The sequence below is a fragment of the Podarcis bocagei genome, assembly GCF_964188305.1.
Source record: "Podarcis bocagei genome assembly, chromosome: 1".
NCBI lineage: Eukaryota > Metazoa > Chordata > Lepidosauria > Squamata > Lacertidae > Podarcis > Podarcis bocagei.
In genome coordinates this window covers 138,134,415-138,145,251 of record NC_138125.1, presented here as the reverse complement: position 1 = coordinate 138,145,251, position 10,837 = coordinate 138,134,415, and the positions used below count along the sequence as shown (strand labels likewise).

The window sequence follows — 10,837 nt, the reverse complement described above, 5'->3', positions numbered from 1 at the left end:
CAGTCCTGGAAGATGTCCCTTACTACTGAGCTGAAGTGACAGAGGGGTTGCAATCTAATTATTTCTGGGCTTGTCCGAAGGCATTTTGTACCTTAGATGGAAAACCCAGATGGGTTCTATCTCCAGTGATACGTGAGAATAATAATTTATATAGCCTCCTCAATGCATTTGCTGAGTAGGAAACGAACGTAGGTCTCTGTCCTCACAATATAGACTTGCACATTTATGCTGTTTTTGTACCAGAGCTGCGAGTTCGCTCGGGCGAGATCCGGGGTCCCAGGTGGGAGGCAGGCGGCTGGGAAAGGAGGCCCCCTCACCTGGCCTGAGCTCGGGTCGGCGGCGGGAGAGCGAGCGAGGGCCCCGCATTCCCCCGGGCGAGGCGGGGGGGGGGAGGCCTGGGGCTGCGCGCGCTCGTGTGTGTCGGAAGGGACCCCCCGCCCGCCGGCCGAGATGCGGAGCCCCGTCTTGGGCGGCTTCGGGGACGCGCCTCCCGCTCCCGGCGCAGCCCCGCGCCCGCCGCGCTCGCCTCCACTCCACTTCCGGCGCGGAGGGGGCGGGGATGTTTTATTTTTTCAGGGAGGGGGAGAGGAAGAAAAAGGGAAACGGGGCTATTAATAGCGCCGCTGCCTGATTGGCTTAGGGAAGCAATATATGTATATATATATATAAATAAATATATATGTATCAAGCGGATTTTCGACCACGTGATTTTCCATCCGAAAACTCCAAGATGGCGGGTGCCGTCACGGGCTGATTCCGTTGGCGGCGCGCGCACCGCTGTGCCAGCGCCAAAGGGCCCGTCGGGCGCGTGTCCCGCCTGCCTCCTCCTCCCCGCCGCCGCCGCCGGCTGCCGCCGTGAGGGTCCCTCGCCGCCCCCCCCCCTCGCCCCTCGTCTTCGCACGCAGGTCAGTGTAAGCGGCGGCGCGACTTCCCCGCCCTCCCTCCCTCCCTCCCTGGCGGCGGCGGGGGGGGCAGTTCTTCTCGCGGGGGGGGGGATGAGGATGGTTTTTGTTATTGTTATTCTTCCCCTCAGTTGTGTTCTTCAGGGCGGGCGGCGAGGATGCGCTGCCCCCCCCCCGCTTGAAAGAGATGAGCAGCTTTGGCCCGCTGCCTCCCAAAGGCGCCTTTTTCGCTCCCCCCATTTCACGGGCCGCGGGCGGGGGGGGGCAGCCTGCGGGGGGGGGTGAATGGACGTCCAGGGTGTGTGTGTGGTGGGGTGACTGACGCCTGGGAGCGCCAATCAGGGCCCCGCCTGCTTCCTTGGCGGGCGCTTTTGAGCCGCCGTCTCCGCTGCCCCCCACGCTGGGCTGAGGAGGGGAGGGCGGGCCTTGGGGTCCTTGATCGACACCTGCGCCGGCCTTGCCCCCCCCCCCCGTGCCGCCCCGGCGCGCTCTCCCCGGGCGCGGAGGGGAGGGAGCCGCCCTTGCCCGCCCGGGGCTGCCGGAGCCTCTTCCTTGACCCCCCGCGAGAGAGCTCCGCTTGGTCCAGGAGCCGCGCCCGCCTCGCCCCGCCGCCGTCCGAGGCGCCCGAGGGTGAGTCTATAACGGGCGACGGGCGCGAGGGATGCGGCGGCTGCGGCGCGGAGACGCCCATGGGGCGAGGCTGGGCGGCGCCCGCCCTCCCTCCCTCCCGGCAATCCCGGCCCCGGCGGCGGAGGGAAGGGGAGGCGAAGGGCGGCCGGTCCCGCTGCGCTGGCGGCCAGGCAGCCTGGCATCTCCGGCGAGGCCAAGCCCTTCGAGAGGCAGCTCTTGCCGGCCACGCAGGCCCGTCCACGAGGTGCTCCCGGTCCGGCCAAGAGGGCAGTTGCGCTGCCAGAGCTTCCCGGGCCTTTCGGGGGGTCGCCGCCTGAAGTACGTGCGCCTGTCTGTCTGTCTGTGAGAGCTGGGGGTTTCCTTGCCTAATCTCTGCCTTTGGAGCCCCGAGTCTCGTCTGGCAGGGCGATTGGGAAAAGGAAATAGCAGCCAGAAGGCGAGAGTTTTTGTTGCTGGGAAAGTGCTTTTAACTTTTACATTTGAGGCTTGTTTACGGATCCGAGCATCTTTTCCATCTCTCCTTCCTTGGAGGTTTTGAAGCAGAGGTTGGACGACCGTCTCTCACCGATGCTTTAGTTGAGATTCCTGCATAGCGGGGTTGACTAGATGGCCCTGGCGCCCCTTCCCGCTCTACAGTTATATTCTCCTCATCTCATGTATCTTGGGTATAGTTCATTAATGGAGCTTTGCTTGCATAAGGTTTCATGCTCAATTCCTGGCATCACCCGAGATCCTTTTTAATTGGAAACAGGGCTCTAAACAGCCACTGCCAGTTGAACTAGACAGTGTCAGGCAAGATGGGCCACTGATCTGACATGAGATATGCGTAAGAAACAGTCTTATATCAGTCATATGTGTTTAATGATTCTCTCTCCCTCCCACCCCAGGTTTGGGTTAAAACTGTTCTTGCTGTGCCGTATCACAGGTTGTGCTTGCTTACAACTTGTTCTCAACGCAATCTTGCTTCACCTTGGTCTTTCAGGCTCAGATACAGATGGGCAGGATGGAATGCCTGGGAGAAGCAACAATGCCCCATATTGTCCTGGATCTGTATCCCCTTAGGAAGCATTTGAGCCCTAGGGCTCATCACCACTTCCACTTTCCCCACCTCTTTTCCCCGTGAAAACCCACTCTTTATCACTGAATTGGAGCATATGTAAGTTGGATTTTTTGTGGATTGACATTTGCTCTGATTCATTGTTAGAGTGGGTTTTCCTGGGGAAAGTGGTGGGGAAACGAAAAGCTTTTTAGACCTGCGTGTAGAAAGCGTGGGACAAGCAGAAAACCTTGGAACTGTGCTTTCTAGGCACAGGGCAAGCAAAGTGCAGACATAGGGTTGACCTATGCCTCTTCGTTTCTTACATCAGGAGCTGGCAGGATGGTGAGGGCACTTTTTTAGTACCTTGCACAGTTCTCATGCTGTCTTACTCCAGAGTAGGCTTCTGTGTGTCATTACTGTAAGAATGAAGGACACAAGAGTTTAGGTTTCTTTTTCTGGATTTGGAACTGCGAGATGAACGATAAAAATGTTCATTCATCACCATATTAATATTTCCAGCTGTAGATATGCTGTAAAATATCTGGGGTTGCTTTGGAACCTGAGATGTTTGGTGGGGATGAAATGGACTGGGTGGTATGGTGTTACAGCAGAGAAGAAGGGGTCAAGAATTATTTTCCAGTGTGCGTCTTCTTTTCTTCAGATTGCGCTTAACTGCACTTTGCAACAGAAAAGATGTATGAGAAAAGATTTGTGAACTCAGTTGTCTAACCTGATATTTTTTGTAAGGTCCTGTGAGCAACTTTTAGAGAAGAGGCATTGCACAAATGCACTGAAACATAAATAATTAAGTAACCTGTTCTTGCTCAAAATCGGTATGCTCACCTCTCAACGCTGTCAATATGCACTTTTTCTTATTGTCTCTTTAAAATCTATGAAACAGGTGGACCATTTTCAAAATTTGCTTTGACACTTTTCATTACTGACACAACTATCTGTTGCAGCTAGGAAACACAGCTATACACACTATACTCCAAGTCATTAGCAGCCGTGCCAGTTTTGCCCCTACTGATTCTGAGAAGAGTCCACATTTCCCACTCTTAAACCCATCCTGTCAGCTCCTAATGGAAACAAGACAGTCAACCGAAGAATCATTTTTCTAGCAATATAGTAAGGCTTGGCTACTTCATGAGGTAACAGGAAGAGGACAGCACAGGACATATTTACTGGTTCTTCATCTGGATTTCACCCTGAAAGACCAAATAAGAGTATTAATATGTGGAAAGTAAATTGGAAGCAAGCACAGTTTGTGACATTACACAACATCATTGCTGATCATGGGGCATGTATATGAAGGCACTAGGCTTGTCTTCTGATTTTTGGGCATTGTGGGAGCCTTAACTCTGATTGTAGACTGGCAGGTTTAGCATTTTATTATTGACTTTTATTGGTTTTTGAAAAGAAAACGCATTAAATTTTTATGGGCTGTTTAAACATGATAGTAGTTGTTTTCTAACATAAGTTTTGAACATAATTGGTAGTTCTCAATTATACATTCACTTGCATTCACACTCCAAACTGTACATTGCTAACTGAAGTGGAATGCAGAATATTACAGCATGAATTTGCATAAAGTTCGGTTTAAAAGTTCGAACAACTAACTGCATGGCAAATCATTTTTGCAAGTAAAAAGAGAGAGAATGTCTTAAATCCTCTTAAGTTCAGTAGAATGGCCTGGACAAATCTTGTCCAAATCTAAGAGCCATCTCCAAAATATAAGCGCCAGAGTTAATAACTGACATTTTAATGTACCAGAACCAGGGTATATTTGATTTAAATCAAATCATTATAAATCGCGAATTAAATCACTAGGCAGTAAGACTTGATTTAAATCGGGGGGGGGGGGAGGGGTGTTACAGAAAGACGTTCTTGCTGGTATAATCTTAATATTTACAACCAGATGAAAGTTTTGTTTTTGGAATAATAAATTTTCAGAGTAGTTTTTACAGTTATATGAAAAATTACTGATTTGTTATGCTATTAGAAATACATAGACAGATAATTATGAAATTATTGTGAGGTTTAATAAGTTAACTGTTTATATTTGGGCAACTTTTCTGCTGTACTTTATTGGAAGGAGAAAAATAATCATTTCCTTAGTAACAATTTACCGTATTTTTCGCCCCATAGGAAGCACTTTTTCCCCTCCAAAAATGAAGGGGAAATGTGTGTGCGTCCTATGGGGCGAATGCAGGCTTTCGCTGAAGCCTGGAGAGCGAGAGGGGTCGGTGCGCACTGACCCCTTTCGCTCTCCAGGCTTCAGGAGAGCCCCACCGCCAGCCCCACAAGCTTGGGGGACAGCGGGGAGGTGCAGCGCGCCTTTCCCGCTGTCCCCCGACTTGGTTAGAAGGCTGGCGGAGGGCTTCCCCCTCCTCCAGCCCCGCAAGCTCCCAGAGCAATGCCAAAGCTGCACGCAGCTTCGGCATCGCTCTGGGTCCCGTTCTGGGGGCTGGCGTCGGGGGAAGCTTCCCCCGCCCCAGCTCCGTGCCTGGGGGGGGGGGAATTTCCCCCCTTTATTTCCCCCCCCCCCAAATCTAGGTGCGTCCTATGGGCCGGTGCGTCCTATAGGGCGAAAAATACGGCAAACAATTTATTTAACTAAAAAAAAATTATAGCATATGTATCCATGTTTGTTAACTGATGCGGTTAAGCATTCTTTTTTTTAAAAAAAACACACCTTAGACTGAGTTTCAGCACACATGAAAAACTTAAAACAAATCCTTATTTCTTGATGAATAGCCTTTGGACTATAATGCAACTTAAACAGAAACAGAAACCTATCTTTAGAAAGTTTTTTTTCCTCCAAAAGCATTTTATTTTAAAAATCCAATTTAAATAAAAAATATCTGATTTAAATAAAAAATGTCTGATTTTTTTAAAATATAAAAAAATCATTGATTTTTATCCACCCTGACCACAACTCCAGATCCTAGAAAGCAATATCAACTCACCACTGAGTTGGCTCCAGAAACTTGTCCAGTCCTACAGTAGGATTTGTGCACAACCTGCATTAGAGTGAAATTAGCTGCATTTCCAATTCTTTTCCTAGAGGCTTACTTCGGAGTTTAGACTGGTACTATTCATAATGACCATTTCACGTTTGTAAGAACTCAGTTGTTTAGTGTGGCAGCACCTACACTTTGGAGCTTTTTGCTTATTGATATCAAGCAGGTGCCTTCACTGTATTCTTTTTGGTGCCTGCTAAAAACATTGTTTAGACAAGCCTACCCAGATTATGTAGAAAATTGCTGTGAATTTTAACTTGTTTTAGTATTTTAGGTTTTCGTATGTTTAAAGTATTACAAACCTTTCTTGATTTTATTGTTCTTTTTTGTAATCCCTGTTCAAATACTTTTTAACAATCAAGCAGTGTCTACATTTTATGAAAATAAACAAAATAAATACATAAATGATAGTATCATAATTTAAAAATGACTTAACTCAGCCTCTAAAAGCCACACATAAAAGGTGAGTTTTTTTCTGATGTGTAAATGTATAAGAAGTTGGAGCAAGATGCACAGATGCAGAGCCACAACTAAAAAACTCTTCATGGGTCCTCACAATACACATCTCATTTAACAGACCACCAGCAGAGCCTCATCTGTTCAGCTTAATACATTGGTATGATGATATGGAGGAAGGCTATTTCCTCAGATATTTGGGCCCCAGTTGTCTGGGGTGCTAAATGTCAACATAAGCACCTTGAATTGGACCTAGAAGACGACTGCCAACCCGTGCAGCTGTTAGAGAATGCATTATATGCAGCTGACCTGCTGTTCCTATCAGCACTCTGGATGCAACTTCTGGATTGTCTTTAAGGGCAGCCTCATGTAGGTGCATTACATTAGTCAGAGCATGAATTATAGTACCAGGCTATCCCTGTGCAGAAATGGGTGTGCTAGATGCTCCTAGCCACGGAAGTCACTTGGACCTCAACTGACAACGATTGTTCTAGGAGCACCTTGAACTTCCAACCTGTTCCTTTAAAGAGTGTGCAACCACATCATACCACAGACTTCAGAACCACCCACCCACCCACCCACAGGACCTGCATCTTGTTTGAATTCAGTTTCAGTTTATGGACATACATTTAGCCCATTAATCCACACACCAATTCAGAACCATCACTGCCTCCTCTGATACCATAAGCTGGGTGTTATTAGCATTTTGATGGCACTTTGCTCTAAATTTCCTGATGACTACGCCCAGTGGCTTAGTTTAATATAGATATTAAACAACATGGGCCACAAGACTGGCCCTTCAGGAACCCCTAGGACAGCTGCCATGACTAAACAGAAGATGCCTAATTCTATTTATATAAACCACTGAATATAGGCTGTTTACTGGCTGTTCACAAACACAAAGTTATACAACCATTTTCAGCTTTCTAATGTCTTTCTCCTACATGGCATACTTTGATCCAACAACCAACCATTTGAGGAAATAGCTACTATGGTTGGGTGTTATTAGATGCAGAATCATTGCTGTGGGTTGGAGGCACATACCCAATTCTTCCAAAGAATCAACTCCTATTCAGTTAGCTCTCAATCCACTCATTTTCCATCTGGCTAGAAACTCAGCTCCCTGTCCTGTCCCCCCCAAGAAGGAATGGATAAGGATATAAGGGGCAGTGAACCACCAGTGGAAGTCCCCACCCTGAAGCCTGTCCCCACTTGCTGTTTCTGCCACTCAAGTTACAATCATTCACTTTCTGCTCTCTCTGCCTTCCAGGAGTCTGCGTTGCTGTGGCCTGGGCCTGGTCCTGCTCCAGAAAAATAGGTTTCTTCGAGCAATTCCCATTGAAAAATAGTGTTCAGGATGGCAAGAAGACTTGCCAGTCTTCTAAATAGACTTACTTCCTTGTGATTGGTGGCACCTAGCCAATCAGGGCACAGATATTTACATTAATCACGAGGAAAAAGTTTTTGGCATAAATTGTGTCTGTGATTAACATCCACAACCATTTAATTTCAAGCAGTGTTTGAAACTCCTGTTGTTCTAGGCACATTTTGTGACAGGGAATTTCATTAGCACAAGCAGTTTCTGAGCTCTGGGCGCAGTTCTACACCTAAGATTTCAAATTAAAACTGCAGAGTGGAAGGAAAGGAGGACTTTTTTGCTTCCCTACTTCCAGCTACTCTCTGAAGCCTGGAGAAGAGATCCTCTTAAGAATATTTGGGGGGTGGAAGGACTAGACCATGTGAAAAATGAACATAATATTTTAGCTGCGGTTCATTCATTTTCAGCTTTGTATTCTTGTAAACACTCCATTGTTCCCATAACCTAGGTTTAAGGTGCCATTTAGCTCCTAGCTTTCATATCTCAGTTTCTAACACTGACTTCAAGCACTGTGACTCCCATGAAAGCAGTAGTAGCAACCCTGGGAGTTCTCAGAACCAGACCAGCAGCAACAATATAGTTTTAGTCTCCTCTCCCCTTTCCTTCCTTACTCTTAATGCTTTGGATGTGAGAGGGGACGTCTTTGATTGCCCTGAAATGGCATTTTGTAGCTTTGTTTTTTGTATGTGTTTTTGTTTTGTTGGCTTGTACACTCCGTTGGTCTTAAATTAATTGGCTTTGGGTCTGACAAGTTTGCATGCCCTGAAATGGGGTTTAGCAACAGAACTGTGGCTGTTAAAATTTAGTGAATGCATTTCAAGGCCTGGAGCAGCCTCTCAAATTTTGTTGAATCTTCATTCTTAGGAAAGATACACCTGTTGAGTATCTGCCTCTGCTGTGGCAGTTAAAGGTGCAGTAGTTTTGTGTAGAGAAAAGGTGGTAATCATACTTGTCCCTGCAATTTTATGACCTCTGGCATCTTTCTAGACTATATAGCTGGCAGCAGAATTGCCAGTTTTTTTACTGTTTCTTCTCCTATGAGTACCAGTAGCCATGCCGTGAAGAGCTTCGCCTGCTTAATTTCTGCATTGCAAACTGCTCTTAAAGGCAGAAGAACAGGACCAGTAGAAAGAAGAGAATCTTAAAATGGCCATTCAATATGCGCTTTCTTGGGAGCAAGTCCTATTGCATTCTACAAGGCTCATTTGTGAGTAAACGTTTATAGCACTGGGTTGTAAAATAATACTGTTTTTTGAGGTCATGTTTGCTGGACTGTATAAGATTATTGCATTTTCACTATATGTAATGTTTGTTTATACTATAATTACTAGCAACCCTATGCATTTTACCCAGAAGTCCCACTATGCTCAGTGGGTTTACTCTTAACGTGGATCTCTGTAGCCTTGCACCTTGCAGTGTTCTTGCCTATTGTTATTCCTGCCTAGCCTTCTTTGGGATGCTGTCTCCGTCCCTGCTCCCTCTAGCTGGTGATCACCAGCAGCCACTGTGTGTGTAAATCTAAACTAAATATGGGCAGGGCCCATGGCTCAGTGGTAGGGCATTTGCTTTGTCTGCAGAAGGTGCCAGCTCAATCCCTGACATCTCCAGGTAGGAATGGGAATTTTCCTTGCTTGAAATCTTTGAGAACATAATCATGTTCAAATGAATGAATGGTTTTAGAAAGCCATTCCTTTCATTAAGCCTGACCTTTCCCTCTCTACCCTCTCTTTGTCAGACAGACCTCTTCAACCCTCAAAAGTACTTCACTGTTGCATCAGTTGACATTTCCTGCAGATGGAGAAGGGGATCCATGTATGGTTGTCCCTGCCCACTTGCTCCACTGCACAGGAAGAAGTAAATTGGGAAGAGGTCATCTGAGTGGATCAGGAGACCTCTCCCCAGTTTGATACCATTGACCATGACAGCCTTCTGGACCGTCTAGAGGGGCTGGGAGCTGCTCCTTCCTGAAAGTGTCCAGAAAGTGGTGTGGGGGGATGAGTGTTCGGACCCTTGGGCTCTCTCTTGTGGGGTGCCCCAGGGTTCCGTTCTCTCCCCCATGCTTTTTAACATCTATATGAAGCCGCTGGGAGAGACCATCAGGGGGTTTGGGCTCTACCTCTCTTTTAAATCAGAACCAGTGAAGGTCGTGTGTGAGTGTCTGGAGGCGGTTGGAGGATGGATGGCAGCTAACAGATTGAGGTTGAATCCTGACAAGACAGAAGTACTGTTTTGGGGGGATGGGACGTGCAGGTGTGGAGGACTCCCTGGTCCTGAATGCGGTAATGGTGCCCCTGACCAGGTGCGCAGCCTGGGAGTCATTTTGGACTCTCAGCTGTCCATGGAGACATAGGTCAATTCTGTGTCCAGGGCAGCTGTCAAGGAAATAAACAACTATCTGACTTTTAGAAGACATCTGAAGGCAGCCCTGTTTAGGGTAATTATTAATGTTTGATGTTGTATTGTGCTTTTAATTCTGTTGGGAGCCGCCCAGATTGGCTGGGGAAACCCAGCCTGATGGGCGGGGTAGAAATAATAATAATAATAATAATTTTTTATTTAGTTACTTACTTCCTGACCAACTTTACAGCAGGTTGCTCTCTGCATAGCTCTAAGATAGCCTTGAGCTTTGATCCCCGCTCCAAATTTGGCCACCTGGCCTTTCTCCTGCTTCCCACCTTAGGACTGCACTGCAGTGCTTGTGTGTGTGTGTGTGTGAGAGAGAGAGAGAGAGAGAGAGAAAGAGGGAGAGGGAGAGAGGGAGGGAGGGAGGGAAGAAAGAAAGAAAGAGTGGAGGAGAATGGAAGGGATTGGAGGGCTGAGGCATTGGAAAGCCTGAACTCGCCACCATCTTTGCTAACTCATCTGCTGACATGGAGCGGCCTCAGGTTGCATGCGGAGGGGGCTGTGGGGCTCACTGCCCAGGTGCACCTCAGTGGCGGCTCTGGCAACACAACACCTTGCTTTGGCAAGCAGGGAACTTGGGAGAAGGGGTCTGGCCATGGTATCCCTCCCCTCACATAGGAGCCAACTCCTAGGGGCTGAGGGGTCTTTGGTCCTCCCAATAAACTATTGGGGGGCTGCCCCCCAAGTTGATGGTGTTACCATTCAAATGGTGTGTGTGGCTGCATGCGCCGCATCATGTGGTCAATTATGCAGGGTGAGGCTTACCTCCCCCCCCCCTCATTTTATTCAAGTTGGCATCCCTGCTCCCAGAAGAAAAAGGCCTTGTCCTAGAGCTGCTTAGATGTCTCAGCCAGGGCCTTTATGCCCGTGGCTTGGCAAGTGCCCCCTGCTGTAGACAGCAGTACAGGTTGTGGACCCTTCCTGGGCATCCAGGTGTATGTGACCCCTCAGACTGCAGCCCCGTGGATGTTGTGGAGCTGGGAGGTGGTGAACAAAATCAATCCTC

At 47.8% G+C, this 10,837-nt stretch overlaps 1 protein-coding gene across 4 annotated transcripts in view; it reads left to right on the top strand.

The window, feature by feature from the left end:
• Positions 1-717: 717 nt before the first annotated feature.
• Positions 718-10,837, top strand: part of HDAC4 (histone deacetylase 4) — a 129,824-nt gene continuing 119,704 nt past the window's right edge. Inside the window, exon 1 of one of the 4 annotated variants that reach the window (XM_081205326.1) lies at positions 718-905. The gene's annotated coding sequence lies outside the window, so the exon portion shown is untranslated. The remainder of the gene's footprint in view (positions 906-10,837) is intronic. The other 3 variants (XM_081205325.1, XM_081205323.1, XM_081205324.1) reach the window with 3 other exon arrangements.